This window comes from Otolemur garnettii, unplaced genomic scaffold (genome assembly GCF_000181295.1).
Source record: "Otolemur garnettii isolate 467f Iridium unplaced genomic scaffold, OtoGar3 scaffold00054, whole genome shotgun sequence".
NCBI lineage: Eukaryota > Metazoa > Chordata > Mammalia > Primates > Galagidae > Otolemur > Otolemur garnettii.
The window spans coordinates 3,532,354-3,550,472 of NW_003852449.1; the positions used below are offsets into that span (position 1 = coordinate 3,532,354).

At 43.5% G+C, this 18,119-nt stretch overlaps 1 protein-coding gene across 2 annotated transcripts in view; it reads right to left on the reverse strand.

Annotated features, from left to right (window-relative positions):
• FRMD6 (FERM domain containing 6) overlaps positions 1–12,711 on the reverse strand; it is an 82,770-nt gene extending 70,059 nt beyond the window's left edge. The window contains exon 1 of one of the 2 annotated variants that reach the window (XM_003792146.3): positions 12,641–12,711. The gene's annotated coding sequence lies outside the window, so the exon portion shown is untranslated. Of the gene's footprint in view, positions 1–10,455; positions 10,533–12,640 lie in introns of those variants that run through there. The other variant, XM_023514506.1, reaches the window with a different exon arrangement.
• Positions 12,712–18,119: the final 5,408 nt, after the last annotated feature.

Genomic DNA, 18,119 nt, shown 5'->3' on the forward strand with positions numbered 1-18,119 from the left:
GAAGAAAAAATTCTTGGTGCATAATTACAATACAAAATATAGAACTATGAAAATTGTTTAATCAAATGTTCTGAAATAATACTTCAAAATGAAAGTCATCAAAGTATAAAAAAATTAAAGCAGCAATTTTTTTTTTTTTTTTTTGAGACAGAGTTTTACTTTGTCACCCCTGGTAGAGTACCCAGACAGCAATCTTTCTATTACCTAATTTGCTCTGGCTCTTGGGGACCCCTAACCTGAGCTATCCACTCTTGTGAATGGTGCTTCCAGACCAATGGAGCACAATTATCATGTGGCCTGCTCAAAACAAACCTATCACCATTGCTGAAAAACAAGTCAACTCAAAGCACATGTCCCACTGTCCATATAAAAGAACTGCTATAGTTTCAGTCTATCTCCCAAAAGTTCATGTGTTGGAAACACAATGTCTCAACAGTGTTGGGAGATGGGGACTAATTAGAGGTCATGAGGGCTGAGCATTCATGAATGGATGGGGTGGGTCAGTTACCACCAGAGCAGGTTGTTACAAAAGCAGTCCGGCCTGTGCTTCCTCTGTCTTGCACTCACTTCTGCATGACCCGCACCAGCTGCCAAGCTCTTGGACTTCCCAGTCGCTAAAACCATAAGCCAAATAAACTTTCCTTCTTTGTCATCTATATACTGTCTGTAATATTCTGTTATAGCAACAGAAAATGAACTAAGACAAGGAACAGGTTGAATTAAAGAACACAGCTCTGCTAGAAGAAAAACAAAAATATCTTAACAAAAAGTGCGTTTTCGGGATACGGTTCCTATCTAAAGACATCAAACGAATTTGCTTTTTAAAAATACATCAGGACTGATTTTCTATTTCAAAATACACAAACTACAATCTACACTAGATTGTAGATTAGACTAGAGCAGACAACTTCTTCATCTCATGGCACACCTGAACCTATAGTTAAACCTCTGTGGCACACTTAGATTACGCTGATCAAAAAACAAAGTTAAAAAGAGTATACTTACTGTGCTGAATTTCTTTAGAAAATAATTTAACTAACAATCTTTAAAAATTTTCGTAGCACATCGGTTGAAAAACACTGCACTTGAGTCTCACAGAGCCTACTGAAGAAACTCACAGCCCCCAACATTCTGGTTTCTGAAGTCTCACCCCATATCCTATCAGACCTATTAAAATGTACTCACATCCAATGTTAAATATTTGAAAGATGCAAAACTGAATTATCAATAATAGTTATACCTTGTAAGCTTTTCATTCTCTTTTGAATCCACTCCAACCAGTTTTCCTTCCCACCCCTCCCCTGAACCAGATCTTGTCACGACGGTCACCAATGACCTGGTTGCTAAGTCAAAGGAAACTCTCAGTCCTCCACCTGCTCAGCCTTTGACCATCAGGTCACCCCACTGATACTCTCTTTGAGACTTTCATTTTTTTACTTTAGGGACATTCTTCTAATTTCTATTCCATCCCTCTGGTTCCTCCTTAACAATTCACTTTCTGTAGAGGATGAAGCATCCAGGGTTAGCCCAAGTCCTTCATTCCAATTAGAAGAACACCTCACAGTTTAACCTTCCCATGGTATGGGTTAACCGAATTAATAACAGCTTCTAATGATAACACAGTTACTCAGGAATGGAGACAATTAATTGGGCCCACTATGTTGAAAAATGTGCATAAATTCCTTTTGCTTAAAACAGTTGTTTGTAAGATCTCTTCTCCACAAACTGTACACACTGATGTGCCCCAGGGCATGAGGCTTAGTCTGCAAGCCTCTTTCCCTGTCTATACACATTCCCCAAATGATCTCATCTGAATTTTGCTGCCAACTTCCATGTGGATCTCTAACCTGGACCTTTTCCCTAACCTCCAGATTCCTGCAGCCAACAAGCTACTCAACCTCTCCACCTGGAGGTCAGACAGAACATGTTCAGAGCGGGTCCCAGCCATCCTCCTGAACTCCTCCACCGTCTGTGTCCGTTAATGCCAACTTTGTAATCACAAGCAAGGCTTCAGTGTCATCCTTGCATTCTGGTCAGGAAATCCAACCGGTTCTATCTCCACATGACAAGTCTTGGCCATTTCCAGCCTCTTGCCCACTGCAGGTGGTGTCCCTCGTGGATTATCCACAACAGCTGCTGACTTGCAGCTCTGTTTCCATCCTTGACCACCCGCCTCCATCTTTCTATTGTCAACACACCAACCAGTGGTTCATTAAGGTGCAAATGGAATCATCTTACTCCTCTGTTCAAAACCCTGCAACGGTTCCCATTCCACTTAGAGTAAAAACCTTAAGTGGTCGGGGCAGGCCCCATCAGATGTGCTCCCTAAACCCCTCCAACCGCACCCACAACTGCTCTCCTAGCTGCCAGTGCCCTAGCACTGTGGCTTCCCCTGGCCCTGCAACACACCAGGCTCACTGCGTCCGGAGGCCCTCATCAGCCCCTCCACTGGGACATTCTCCTAAGCATCTCTGTAGAGTCACTTCCTCCAAGTGGTCTTCTCCAGAGGCCTGCTGCCACCACGCTCCTCCACATCAGTGTCCCCACCTGCTCCCCAGCACCCTGAATGTCCCTTAGCCTGCTTTTCCTTTTCCCCACAGCACTTACTACCTTCTGAAATAGCTTCTACTTGGTTAGGTTTGTCTCTTAATAGAATGCAAGTTCCAGGAAGACAGAACTTTTTCCTGTTTGCTGATGATCTCTGGGGCTAGAACAGTGCCTGGCACATACTAGATATACCGTGTATTGAATAAGTGAATTTAAACATTTAATAAAAGTTCAAGTTCAGAGTTTTCTTTTAAAATTTGAGACTTTTACCAGATCCTGAACTTTTTTTTTTGCACCTAGGAAAACCTCTTTGTACTTGAAGGATGGAAAAATCTCAGCCTGACTTTGCTGCCCAGTACCAATCACCTCAGCAGTTCAGTGTCCGACCTTTGGCCAGCTTTGATTTTGGTCCCTGAAAACAAAATTCAACTTTTCAATTTAGAAATATCTCATACTTTTCTACATATATGTACAGTGCTTCCCTAACTAGATACGAAATGCTTTTTTGGGTTTTGCTTATTTTCTGAGTAAGAGTTTCACTCTGTTGCCCAGACTAGACTGCTGGTGTCAGCCTACCTCACAGCAACCTCAGACTCCTTGGCCCAAATGATCCTCCTGCCTCAGCCTCCTGAGTAGCTGGAACTACATGTGCCTGCCGCACGCCTGGCTAGTTTTTCTGTATTTAGTAAAGACAGGATCTCACTCTTGCTTGGGCTGGGCTTGAACTCCTGAGTGCAAGTGACCCACCCGCCTCCGCCTCCCAGAGTGCTGGGATTATAGATGTGAGCCACTGTGCTACCACCAGACATAGAACACTGGTAGAAATTACACTAAATACTTGGCAGAGTCTTTAATACTTCACAAGCACATAAAACCTGTTTTTGATGGACTTAGTGAACATTCTTAAAGTGTTACGTTTACTAAGTTCAAGATTTTATACATACAATGCAGGACAAGGATCAGGGCTGCCTGGGGCAGGTCCCTCCTTTAACTAGTGTATCCCAATACTACAGCAATGACGACCCCAAACCTATCACGACTTCAGGAGAGTTTTTAATTAAATAGTTATATCCAAACAATTTAGAGAATAGAATGTCTTTCTACTGTGCTTATCATTTTCTTAAGTACTCCCTTTGAAACTATTCACTTCTTTGAATAAATGGTTTAAAATTTTAAAACTTGTGGGTCTCATAACAGAAAATCATAAATGGATCTGACCCACATTATATACATATAAATGTGCCAATATGAGGGGGTGGGAATAAACAATTGCTTCACACCCATCAGTAATAAGGAGTTTTCTTGAAAAGGACTCATGCAAAACTCTACAGGGAACATGAACAAATGACACAGGCCCCTCATTCATATTCTTCAGGTTGAACTTTACACAACATTAATCACTATAAACAGGATTTTTAAAAATCTCCAGGTTTATTTTTTGGCATCTAGAAAGAAACAGTTATCTACCAGGCAAAAGACTGAGACAGCTGGAAATTAAGAGAATTATGAAAAATAACTCATCTATTAGTGATCAGTGGGACAAGCCAGCTGCTCCTAGTCCAACAACATGGACTGTCTAATACCTGTGTGAGAAATACCGTTTTGCTGCCTAATAGAGGCCAGGCGAAGTGGCTCACACCTTTACAGCACTCTGGGAGGCTGAGAAAGGTGGGTCACTTGAGCTCAGTAGTTCAAGACCAGCCTGGGCAAGAGCAAGAGCCCATCTCTAATAAAAGTAAAGAAAATTAGCTTGGCATTGTGGTGGACACCTGTAGTCCCAGCTACGAGGGAGGCTGAGGCAAGGGGACTGCTTGAGCCCAGGAGTTTGAGGTTGTCGTGAACTATGATGCCACAGCACTCTAGCCTAGGCAACAGAGTAGGACTCTGCCTCAAATAATAAAAAATAAAATAAAATCCTATGAATTGTTTATAAACAAGACTTAGGGATCTCAAAAAAAAAAAACACTCTAAATCTTTCTATACATCATTTCTTTTTATCTTAAGCACTAACAGCTAACATCTCCAGACTCTTCACTATATGTCAAAGACCATGCCAGTTGCTTTACCCCTACTATTTCATTTAATAATCAAAATAACCCTATGTGATCATTACTATTATTATCCCCAAGTTACTGATGAAGAAAAAGAGGCTCAGAGAGTTAAGTAACTTTCCAAGGCAGCTTACTGAAGAAGACTGGAGCCTGGGTTTGGACCCCAAAAGACTAATCACAAAGATCTTTCTTACCATTAAATGTACTGTACTTCTCCTGTGCTATCTTCAAAAGATAGTCTTTTCCATAGTAATTTCATTGAACTTGTGAGAGTTTTGGTCCTATGGTCAGCATATTTTTTATTTTCTAATAATACACATGCTAACTTTTGCTGTGGTAAACATATCTTATTTGAGCGGGATATATTTACTACTTAATAAAACTTCTGTAGTTTTACCTTTTATTCACGTTTTTAATAAGCCTAAGGCAAAACTGTGAGCATTTTCTTGAACTATGAAAATGTTCTTTGTTCTTTTGGGAAACATGAAAGAAAATATCTGTATGAATAGTTTCCCTCTGCAAGCACTTTATCTATTAGATCTCTCAGTGAAATCATAATCCTATTTTACAGTAAGTGCTTCCTGGAGAGTCACAGACTTCACCATTAGAATTTTACTGTTGCTCTTGATAGATACAGATTGGGCATTTCCAGGGATATTTTAGAAAAGATAACTGGACTGGAAGCGGGGTGGGGGTGGAGAGAACAGAGAAAAGGAAATCTGTGTAGGGAATGGGGAGCAAAAGGACAAGAAAGGAATTTTTTCTTTTTTGAGACAGAGTCTCACTTGGTCACCCTTGGTACAGTGCCGTGGCACCTTAGCTCACAGCAACGTCAAACTCTTGGGGTTCAAGTGATTGTCTTGCCTCAGCCTTTCAAGTAGCCAGGACCATAGGTGCCTGCCACAGCACCCGGCTATTTTTTAGAGATAGGGTCTTGTTCTTGGTCAGGTTGGTCTTGAACTCAGGAGCTCAAGCAATCCACCTGCCTCGGCCTCCCAGTGCTGGGATTACAGGCATGAGCCACCGTGCCCAGCCTGCAACATATTCTTAAGAATGAACTACCCTGAAAATATTTAGGAAGCAGTCCTTTGAAATTAAGGTCCAGTCTAGATCATAAATGAATCAATGAAACAATGAAACAATGAATCAAGGAGGACCTATTTGGCACTTACAATCCAAAGTTTCACTCCAGAGCTCCGTAAGTGAAGGAGAGAGGGAGAAAAAGGAAGAGAGAAGCCCCACAGAACTCCCTATAGAAGGCGGAGGCAGAGCCGGCTGGAGGAAAGAGAATTCTCCCTCACTGGGCTGTAGGTCCCTTTTCCCTGGGCAGGCCTGAGTCTATGTGAAAAGAGCCTTGGGACACCTTTGCATGACTCAGAAAGGGGTATCCATTTTCCAGGCAGCGAGCCCCCCTACCCCACACTTGGATGGCTCATTGCCTGGACTATCACACAGGGGCTGAGTTTCAGCCCCACCTTGCAAGCAAAACCTACGAAGCTCCCGGTGGGTGCTCTGATCTTGCCCCCTTTCTCCCAGGAGCTTGTGGCCCTAGAGGACTAGATGAGAGTCAGAAACAGCTTCCACTCCTGGCACTGTCTCAGGTGCGAGACTCTTCATGAGTCAGTCAACCTGTCGGGGCCTTCATCTCTAAAAACTGAAGGGCCCAGCTGAGAGGCCATCAAAGGTCCCCTTCTCGATTCTCAGTTGCAAGCTGGCAATATGTAGTTGGTATATTCCAAACTGTGTCCCTAAAACACCAGGATCCCATGGGTTGAGTTCAATCTTTAGTGTTTCTGTGATCATGTTTTCTTTTCTATCATATCTTATTTCTGAAGTTTTTTCTTTTCTTTTCTTTTCTTTTTTTTTTTTTTTGAGACAGAGCCTCAAGCTGTCCCCCGGGTAGAGTGTTGTGGCATCACAGCTCATAGCAACCTCCAACTCCTGGGCTCAAGAGAGTCTCCTGCCTCCGCCTCCCAAGTAGCTGGGACCACAGGTGCCCACCACAAAGCCCAACTATTTTTTGGTTGCAGCCGTCATTGTTGTTTGGTGGGCCCAGGCTGGATTCAAACTCGCCACCTTAGGTGTATGTGGCTGGACCCTTACCCACTTGAGCTACAGGCGCCAAGCCTGAAGTTTTATTTTTCTATTAATCTTAAGACTATACACTGCTTTCAACCCCAAAGTGCTCAATATTTTTAGAGCCAACAAAATATTGAGCACCCACCACATATTGGCCTCAAGCTACCCAAATGTCTATCACCAGAACGGATAAATAAACTGGATATATTCATTCACAGAAATAAAAGAACTACTGTTTCCTGTATCAATTTGAATATATTACATGACATTATGTTGAGTGGAAGACGACAAAAAAGAACTTACATTTGATTGCATTTAAATGCAGTCCAAGGGCCGGGTACAGTGGCTCATGCCTATAATCCTAGCACTATGGGAGGCCAAGGCAGATGGATTGCTTGAGCTCTGGAGTTCGAGACCAGCCTAAGCAAGAGTGAGACCTTGTCTCTACTAAAAATAGAAAACTAGCCAGACATTGTGGCCGCACTTATAGTCTCAGCTACTCAGAAGGCTGAGGCAAGAGGATCTCTTGAACTCAGGAGTCTGAGGTTGCTGTCAGCTAAGGTGACACCATGGCACTCTAGCCTGGGCAACTGAGACTCTGTCTCAAAAACAAAACAAAACCCAGATACACGCACTAAAAACTAACTAATTATTGAATGCAGTCCAAGAACAGGTTAAATCTAACCTAGGACACTGGAAGTCAGAATAGTAGTTACCGTGGTCAGAGATTAGGGCTGCAAGGACAGCCTTCTGTGGGGTTAGCACCCTTGTTTCTTAATCTGGATGAGGGTTGCCCAGGTGTGACCGTTTTGTGCTATGTACTTATGACTGTGCCTTTGTCTGGTTGTATGAAATAATTCAATAACAGGATCAAAGAACAAAAAGCTCATGGGGACCAGAAAAAAAAAAGTCACCATCTGAAACTGTATGACACATGGGCCGCTGCCTATAGGAAGGAAATTAGTTACTTCCAGGTCACTTAGTCTGACCTGAAAGAGAACCACCTCCAAAACTACATGATGAAATCTTAACACGTTTCCTAAAACTTTTGTCCAGAATTTGCTAGTTTTTTTTTTTTAATGATTTCCTCCCTCACATGAAAACTATGGGTATAAATCAATATAAAATATCATTTTTTCTGTCTTCACATACAGGTAAAACATTATTGCTCATAGTTTTATAAAATATATGTACAAAGACGAAGTTGTTAGAAAACACCTGAAAATACCTCAAGATAACTCATTTGTAATACTAAAGAGCAAAGTAGATTCTCTGGGTCAGAATTATGCAATTATTAGTACATTAATGTATGAACTGGACGATGACCAACCCTCTACCTAGTTTCCTGCTGTCCCGATTCAACTCTGCTAACTAAGCCCACACAGCGGGGAAAGACGTTCAGGAAAACGCTGTGCTCCTAACAAATGTATCAGGAAAACCTGGCCTTTTCCTTGAGACTACATTTGGTTCATCTGTGAATTTGTTTCAGCACATTTTTCCCTTCCTAAAGTAATACAATCGGTCTTCAGATCAATGATTTCTTTCACCGTCTCACTGTTCTGTAACCCTTCTTTCATCAATATGGTATACTGCACAAACTGCACCAGAAGTAACAAAACCACTAGATTACATAAGATAATTAGGAGCACAGACTGCTTGCTTTTGCCCAAGCCTTCATTCACAACTCCAGGGATGACCACTGTGGAGCCTCTCCGGCCCCCCAGCATGGGGGGCAGGCATTAGTAGTTTGCTTCTCCAAATGCTAGGGGGCTAACTAAGTATTTGTAGAATCATTAGCACTGACACAAAAAAATGCTTCCAGTCTTTGGAATGGGAAGTGGCTTTTGGGCGGCAAGGAAGACAGTAACAAGTATCCAGTTCCTGCACATTATTTAACAGCAAACTAATGATTCAACACTAAGGCAGGCAGGGATTGCAGGATAAATATCAATTAGCAGCCGTACTTATTCACGATATACGCAGACCTTACAGGGCACCCTCATTCTAATCATTCTAATTCTTTTCTCAGCTAAAAAGATCTTATTCTTTAATTTCCACTTTTAAATAGAAAGTTCTCCCTACTTCAGCCTGTTTTAAATACTTATTCTTCTAAATTAAAATGTTCCTTGCTGGAGGGTGTGGTGGCTCAGCCTGTAATCTCAGGCCAAGGCAGGTGGACTACTTAAGCTCGGGAGTTTGAAACCAGCCTGGGCAAGGGCAAGATCCCATCTCTACTAAAAATAGAAAAATTAGCCAGTCTTTGCGGTGGGTGCCTGTAATCCCAGCTTCTTGGGAGGCTAAGGCAGGAGGATCACTTGAGCACAGGAATTTGAGGTTGCTGTGAGCTGTGACATCCATTGTACTCTAGCCTAGAAAAATAGAATGAGACTCTGTCTTTAAATAAATAAGAGAAAGAAAAAGTTAAAAAAAAATTTTTCCTTGAAATTCAATGCCCAGTATTCTACCTCCTCCTTCCTTTCAAGTTATCCCTTTAAATGTTTTCTACTTATTTTTACAGGCCCCCAAAGCCTCTTCCTCAGGATAATGTATAATTTAAAAATCCTTTTTTTTTAACCTCCTATATCAAAGTTTAACCACCGAGACCAACAATGCCATTTTGTCCGTCTATGTTTTACGGAAGATACATTTTAACTAAAATTTCACCACTCCAAAAATTCCTTCACTAAATCTTTGCTATTTCCTCCTCCTACACTCAATTAGTTTATACACAATCACTATGTAAGCACACTCCCAAATGTGTAATTATGCAATCATACAAAGCCTTCCTAAAATTATATAATTTTAACGTGTGCAACAAACAGACTTTATAACTCTAGTGTTGGGAATACAGGTTAATACCCTGACGTTTTCTTATAACTTGTGTTCTCCGTTTCTCTGTTTCCTGGGGGTGGGAAGAGGTAGAGAATCACCACACAAGGACCCACTTACCTGAAGCCACAGACTGTTATAGCACCATTCCTCCAAAGATGGTATACACACAGAAAACGTTTTTCTTTAACCAAAGAAAGAATGCATAAATGAAAGCCAAAAGTTCTATACTTTGCCCATAAGGAAACACAAACTGAATACCTCCTGTTTTCCCAGTTATAAGAGAAGCGGCTTCATCTATCAAACCGGAGCGTTTATGAGGTTTATAGTAACGAATAAAAGAAAACCCAAACTCTGCATAGATACAGAAATCTATCCTTTAGAAGGCCTACTATCCTAAGAACTTTAGAGAAAGCCCATGAAATTTAGTTCCCAACGCAGAAAACTACCTCATGGAGAATTTGTGAATGGCATCTGGGATCCAGGCAGTCTCATCAGCAGAAGGGAAAACTTGTTGAGATCACCCAAATCTAAAATTCACATACGTTTTTACATCTGGGCTGAATTAATCTTTTCTTGGTACTGGCTTTCATGTAATAAAATAATTGTTTGCAGGTTTCACTTTTTTTAACCCACGGCTTCAGAAATCAAAACGTGCAACATCCAAGTTGAAAACTACAAAGAATTCCTTTATCAAAAAGTTAGTTGTGAGACAGGATTCGTTTATACTAAACTCTGAATCTGACAGCGCAGTCAAAAACAATTCTGTCAGAGACTTTCATTTCAAGCATCTGCCACAAAAGGCTACACAGTCTATTATGTCATAAGTTCTGAAAGCCAAAAGCTGTATAAGCATAGTTAAACGCAGAAACAAAATCCAGAAACTAGAAAAAACTCTGCACCACCCCACCCCACCCCCACTAATTTAGCTAGCCCAATGTACTATTACCTAGTACGCTGGCATTTTGCTTACAAAAGCAGTGTCTTCATCCTGGCCTGTGTTGTTTTCAGGCATTTTCCTGTAGAGCCAGGGGCATCTTAAATCTGCAAGTTTAAAATTATGTACTTAAAACTGGTAGCTTACCCAGGAGGTCCCTAAAAGAAAGGACTGGAAATAAACATCTTCTGTCCCTTAAAATGTTTTGAGCACTGCAAGAACTGTTGATTCCTAAGGCCCATCAGTGTCAGATGGAGGGACTCTCACAAGCAATTCAAAGGGGGGGAAATTAGTTCATATTACAGTCAGTCTGCTTTCGGGAGAAGATACTGCAGATAACTGGATATTAAATATCCCCTGGGGGACCCTTTTCATCTAATAATCCTTCCAAAGGTCCATTTTAATATGAAATACGAATACAATATGTTTACAAACACACTATGAAAGCATTAAAATGTCAGTTGTGTCATATTGCGGAGTATTTTCATTTTTCACATAAAACGTTTCTTTCTTAAAACCACACCACCACCACCCCCCAAAATGATTAGGTGCAAGAAGTTTTATACCACAAAGGACAACAGCAAAGGCATCTGTTTTCCTGCCTCTCTTCAGGTCTTCTCCCATCCCCCACTCTCCATCCTGCAGGCCATTTGTAGGTCTCGGTTGTTAAAACTACTTTCTACAAGTCTCATGATGTCGGGATTCTAAAAAACTCCTCATCTTTTAACACTGCTAAACCCAAACTTATGCCCTCCTCTAAGAAGGAAACCCAAAAGTCACAAGCTTTTTAAATGACAGATGCATTACGGAAAATTTTCCCCACAAAGTTTTGATGCTGTGAAATATCAACTCCCTGAAATCACAGAAAGGAAATGACTTACATTCTTGGAAAATGAAGCCACTAGCAGCTTTCTCCAACAGCATTTTCTAATCCCTAAACTACACCCTGTGGCAAGAGGGAGCATTCCGTGTAAAAACTCAATTTAAATAGATGCCTTAAGCCCTCCAAACATCTCCAGGTCCCAGAGAAGAAGGTAAGGAACAATCTGTGGAAAATCTAGCAGGAGATACTTTTTCTCCTCATTCAAAAATGCTGGAGAGCACAGGCCGGAGTGTAAAGCGACCTGAGAACACTGGCTGAAGTTTTCCCTCCCCGCTGCGGGCAGCGCACAGCTCCAGAGGCACACGCTAGCAAAGCAGATTTTTGCTAAAAAAAACCGAGAACGATGTGAGGAAAACGAGCTAATTATTTCTGGGGACACTTGCTACACAAATGCACGGTCTGAAAATACGTCAGCTATCATTTCTCCTTTAAAAAAATGCTTATTTTGACAGCTTTCCATCTATTCATGCCTTTAAGAAAACGCCCTCACCATCAGGCTACGCCGTCCCGGGACTCGAGGTGTTGTTTCAGTCCCGATGGAACTGATCTGGGTGGCCCCCGGCTGTCCATACCTGACAGCGCCTGGCCCTCTCGCCACCAGCAGAATCTGGGGGTCTCCTCCGCCCCGGGCTCGGCCTGCGCGCCGCCAGCTCCTCCAGGAGCCCAAACAAGCAGGCCGCGCCCCCTACTCTAATTCTCCCCAGGTCCCCCGCAGCCCCGAAGCACCCAGCTAGCCTCCTGTCCCTCCCCCCCCAGGCACTTTCGGGGCAGACACCGCACTCGGGTCAGTCCCTGCAGCGGGCGGCCCGGCCCCCGCGCGCGCCTAACAGGCAGCCGGCGCAGCCCCCAGGGACGCCGGGCTCCGGTGCCGGCCCTGACAACCGGGTCGCAGCCACACAAAACTGGGCGCTGGGGACCCAAGGAGCCCCGTGATCCGACAACCAGAGTGGCGTCCCGAGCCCGAACCGGCCTCCCGCCCTCGCCCTGGAGGCGGTCCCAGAGCTCTGCGCCTCCCCAGCTGCCGGGCTCGGCTGCCCCGGGGCCTCGTCCTCCCGCCCCGGCGTGGGCGAGCTCCGACTCGCGGAGGGGCCACCTTCCCGGCCGGTGCCCGACGCCCAGAGCAGGGAAACGAGACGTAGGACAAGAAAGGCGGAGAAGGGGCACTGCCTGCCTAGGACTCGCGAGTGCCCGCAGCCCTCCCGAAACCCCGTCCCTTCGCCACCGCCGCCGCCGCCCGGCCGGCAGGGGGCACAGCGGGCTGCCGGGGCGCGGCGGCGTGCTGAGAGGCCCCGGTCGCCCAGTTTCTGTTCGTACCTCGGAGAAAGTCCCGAGCGCCGGGTGTCGCACTCTCATTAGCTCCGCGTCCCTCCCTGCCGACACCTAGCCCGGCGCGCTCCTTTCAGCCCCTCGGCCCCCGGCGGCCGGACGAGCGCTCCGCGTCCGCCCCGCCCACGCTCACGCCCCGCCCCCAGAGGCCCCGCCCCCGGTCCGCCCCTAGGTGGGGGCGGAGGCCGTGGAGCTCGCGGCCGCACGTGGAGCGCCCGCCCGCCCCGCCCCGGACCCAACCAAGCTTCCCATGGAGGGGTGAGGGGACTTGGGGTTGGAGGAGCGAACATGGAAGCCCCCCTTCAGGGTCCTGGGAACCGAGGTCGAGCCTTAAATAGATGGTTGCGGGGGAACACTGGCGATCTCGCCCTTTTCTGCTGCTATAGAGGTGGAGACGCGAAGGTACACTATCGGCTTCCCCCCTCTAGCCGAATGGACCTTTCCGCGGCTAGCCCCCGCTCCCGCGGGACGCTCCCTGCGCAGCACAGGCTGGCTGGCTGGCCGGGGGCGGCGGTTTGGCCTGAGTCGGGTCTTACTAACGCGCAGCGAGGGAGGCCCGGCCCCTCCGAGAGGAGGTGGTGCCCGGCGGAGGAGGCTTCGTGACTCCCCGCAGCCCTCGGGGCCTCCAGTCCCGCACTCACCACTTGGGACGCCGCGCCCTCGTGGGTTTTATGCTGGATGGAGGGGGTGTCGCCGAGGAAGCCCAGACTCCCCCGGTAACTCGGCCTCTCCAGCTCTTCAGGTAGACACAGCCTCTGCTGTGCTTTTCAGTGCCTGCGGCCCCTCACAAGTTATTTTTGCCTCCTCCCTGTTGTGGTCGGGGGTTCGGGGGCGGGGGAGAGGCCGGCGAACAAAGGGCTGGTGGAAATTTTTATATAAATGGCTAAAAGTCGAGCTAGCAGATGGAAGTTTCATCGCCGCCTTTAGTGGATGGGTCTGGTAAGGGGTTAGCCATACATCTCTAGTCAACTTGCACCCATGGGGACCCGCTGCTGGGGACAGGAGATAAGGGAGGGACAGCCTCCACCTGGCTCTCAGGCCCGCCACCTCCAGAGCTCCAACCTGCGGGGATTTTACCCTTCTAGACCTTCCGTTGACTTTGCTGACCCAGTGACCCCTGGCCATGGGTGGCAGAAACACCCCCCACTGAGTCCTTCGCTGAAGGAGTAAGGGGATGTCTTTGTGCATCTGGCTTTGACAACTGGGTGAAAGGAAGCAGAGGAGGACCTGAGACAGGACACTGTCCAAAATCTGATGCCAACAGAAGTCAACTTTAAAATTACTCTGCTCTTTTTACCTAAACATAAATATGTAAAGGTAGCTGTTACTGGTTCAAAGTGTGCCTGTTGTTTGCATGGCAGAGAAGTTCACTGTTCATTGTTCATTACAGGTGAAGGTCACTTGGATTAGTTGCCTCATTCACAGCTTTTCCATTTTGGGAATCATGAGATTACGACTGAATATTAGGAACTGTGATCTTTTGTCTTTTCACAATCGAGCTTATTTCTGGGCAGTTTCTGAGAATTTAAAGTCTTGACTCCTTTATGGAAAGAACAAGAAATATGTTCCAATAACTGCCTTTAACATTAGTTGTACTTAATATATGAAAATTAAAAAGTGGTTAACAGTAGTTGATCACAACATAAGTATTTAAAAGTGAAGGACTGCACTTTTTTCCCTTTTTTTGTCTTTTATATGTATTTATAACTAGCATTATACTGAATGCTAGTTGGTAGGGTCTTTAACTGATGTCACATGAGATAATCCTGAAGATCATATGTAAGGATCAATCAGATAAATGAGATGTTATCAGATAACATCAGATAAATGTATTGTTATCTTGGAAAACAGTTCCTAAATCTGATTTATTTTCAGGTTTCATGCATCAAAATGGGACAGATAAAGAACAACATATTGTTAGGTTGTAAAATATTGCTGCAAATATAAAATAATTAGGTAACTTAAAGAGCAAATACTTTAAACAGCTTTTTAAAACGTGTTTAAAATTGAGTTTGTCCAGAATTGTAGGACGTTTTCTATTAAACATTCTTCTGAGCTATAATAATCATATTAACAGTATGAATGCTACAATAAACATGGACTCTTAATATATTTTGTAAACTAAGTCCTTTTTTGTGTTTTGTGCCAGACCCCACCTGAATAAGCCAAGTACTTTAAAGTTCTTAAAATCAGTTTTATAAGCTCCTATAACATCATAAAGCTCTAAAGGATTGATTGGAAAACAGTACATACTATTACAACCATGGAAAAGGAGCTGAGAAAGGATGGATTGTTTTAAGTTTTGTTTTTGTTTTTGTTTGAAACAGGGTCTTGTTCTGTTGCCTGGGCTATAGTAAAATGGTGTTATTATCATGACATGCTCACTACAACCTCAAACTCCTGGGCTCAAGTGATCTTCCCATCTTAGCCTTCTGAGTAGCTAAGACTACAGGCATGCACCATTGTGCCTGGCTAATTTTTCTGTATTTTTTTTTAAGAGATGGGGTCTTGCTATGTTGTCCAGGCTGGGCTTGAATTATAGGCCTCAAGCCATCCTTTCACTTCCACCTCCCAAAGTGCTAAGATTATAGGCATGAGCTACCATGCCCAGCTTGATATTTTTCTCATCACAGAAATATTTTTGTGTGTGCTTATTACAATAAAGAATGCAATTTTGTGGGTAATTTGAAATTGTATTTTATGGTTGTTTATAATATAGGGATATAGCTTTATTTTCACTGATGAGATGTTTTTCTAAATATGGGACATTGCCCTCCAATGAAACCTTATCCTAAACACACCATAAACTTTTTCCATGACATTTAAATATTAGCACTATTCTATATTTTGGCTTTTATTTTAAGAAGTCATTCTTCATTCTATGAATTTATTGAGTAACCCCCATCAGCACAGGGTTAGATTCAGGGATTCAAAAATAAAAATATTTCTGAATTTTAAAGTAGATTGGGGAAATAGGCATGTGAGTAAACAGTTACTAATGCTTGCTATGGTAGAGATGTGCAGGAGGAATAGTGGAGGAGGCCTAGCATCGTGGGGACAGTATCAGACATCCTCCTACCCACCAAGGTGAGGTGGGAAGGGTAAACAGAAGTTTGCTTCAAGTTGGTTAAGGAGGCTGACTCAAATTGGTCAGTACATTGGATTACCTGGCAGTTTTTAAAAACTATTGATGCCTGTGCCCCAGGCATATGATGTAATTGGGCAGGGATATGTCCTGGGCTGTGGAATATTTTAAATAACCCCAGGTTATTTTAAGCACAGGAATATTTGGAATCCTTGGGTTACAGTATACCAAGTAGAAGATGCAGAACGGAAAAGCACATGGAGATGTGCATGTAAACCATGACAGCCGTAGCCTCATTGAAGAGGCTTAAACTTTGGGGGCTGATATTTACACATTTTAGTACAAGGTACACAATTATATAGAAAATGGGGATACATAAACTGTCATCACTCACATTCCTCTTCAAGCACTTTCCAGACACCTGCATAGTAGGTTGACAAGTAAGATTAGTTCAGCATTTTAGAAGATAAGAAATTAATTATTTTCATCTTTTGTATAATTCAAGGTTACCTAGGATTCATAGTTGATTTTAATGCTGAAGTATGAGTTCTAGTTTAAGAAGTCAGGAACTTGACATACTGACTTAAAGAATAGTTTTCCAAAATTAAATTCTGCTCATTTTGAGTGAAGGTCATAATGAAATTAAGCTCATTTTTCTTTTTAGTAATTACTGCGAATCTCTTAAAAATAAAACAAAATGTACTTTAAACAAATAAAATCAATTTTAAGTCCAACTTTGAGGTTTTCATGTCCCTGTAGCTGATGAAAGAAAATAATCTCACATGGAAACTTAAATCATCTAGTGTCACAGTCCTGGTTTTCACTGCCTAACATTAAAAATACCCTTTTACTCTCAGCTAGTATATTGTCATGTGCTGTAAAACAAAAACATAACAAAACCAAAAAACACCAAAAGAGAAATGATCAGTCATTTAATCCAGCTGTCTAATTATCTTTTTTTAGCTATTTATTCTTGAGTCAGTCTCACTCTGTCACCCTAGGTAGAGTGCCCTGGTGTCAGTGGTGTCATCGTAGCTCATAGCAACTCTGGCCTTAGCAATCTCCTCTGCCTCAGCCTCCTGAGTAGCTGGGACTACTGGCATGTGCCACTATGCCTGGCTAGTTTTTCTATTTTTAGTAGAGATGGGGTTTCACTTTTGCTTAGGCTGATCTCAAACTCCTGAGCTCAAGTAATTCACCCACTTGGGCCTCCCAGAGTGCTAGGATTACAGGTGTGAGCCACCAAGTGGTCCAGCATCTAATTATCATGTACCAGGACTCCTAACCAAGAACACAAATAATTATTTTTTGCACAGAGATTGGAATTTTGTAGCAATGTCACTCAAGAAGATTTACCTTTACCGGATTTAGAGATACAAAGTTGAAGAAATTAAATTCTTCTCTCCTGCTCATCACATTTTGAGAAAATATTTGAAATAGGGTAATGGTAACTTGATTCTCCAGGGTCAAAGTTTGGTTTCAATAAAGCATGTAAAAGTTTACAGGCAACATATTTGAAGAGCTACTTTCTTTCAATTCTATTATAATTTTAGTTTCACCACAAACATCACATTCCAGTTCTTGAGGGTTTGAAAACTTGAACGTTACAGATATAAGAAGAAAGTCTTAGTAAGGCTGGGAGGGCCAGGCCCAGCCTTTCCCTCCCTCCTGTAAAGATGTTAGTTGCACCAGGTAGGATAACCCAGCATAGAGAACTTCGCCTGTGTCTTGACAGAGGCTAGGTTAGAGGGTACTGGTGCAAACTAAAATATGGCTAAGGAATTATGTATGAAAATAGGACTGTTGCCTTTTTCCATGAGGCCTTATCTTACATGGTTGAGGAATTATGCATGAAAATAGGACTGTTGCCTTTTGCATGAGGCCTTATCTTACATGGCTGAGGAATTATGCATGAAAATAGGACTGTTGCCTTTTGCCTGAGGCTTTATCTTACACAGAAGATTGAGGACAGTCAGAAGGTTCCCTTTTAATACAGGGAAATATTTAGCAGAAAGGCGAGACAAAGGGTAGGTTTCCTGAGGGATAAAGCTAAGGAAGGTGTGCCATTTGTGTGCTTATACTATGGATATTGAAGGCCTCAGAGTAGTTACCAGCTCTGATTCCTTAATTATTCTCTGAAAAGCTGAGACGTAGGAGGGAACATACCTGCCCACTGCCCCTCCCTGAGTTAGGAGGCAGCTCCCTCTGCTCCCATTGGGAAAGCTTCCTGAGAAAGGGACAGAAGCTAGAATCTGCCTGGGGCAGGCACACTCTGATTACCTTTATCTGAGAGAACTCTTGCAGAAGTCACTTTCAAACACAAGTGATAACATTGTGGGTGTCTTGGGCCACAGAAGTTCCTTCTCTTGGGTGTTTTACGAT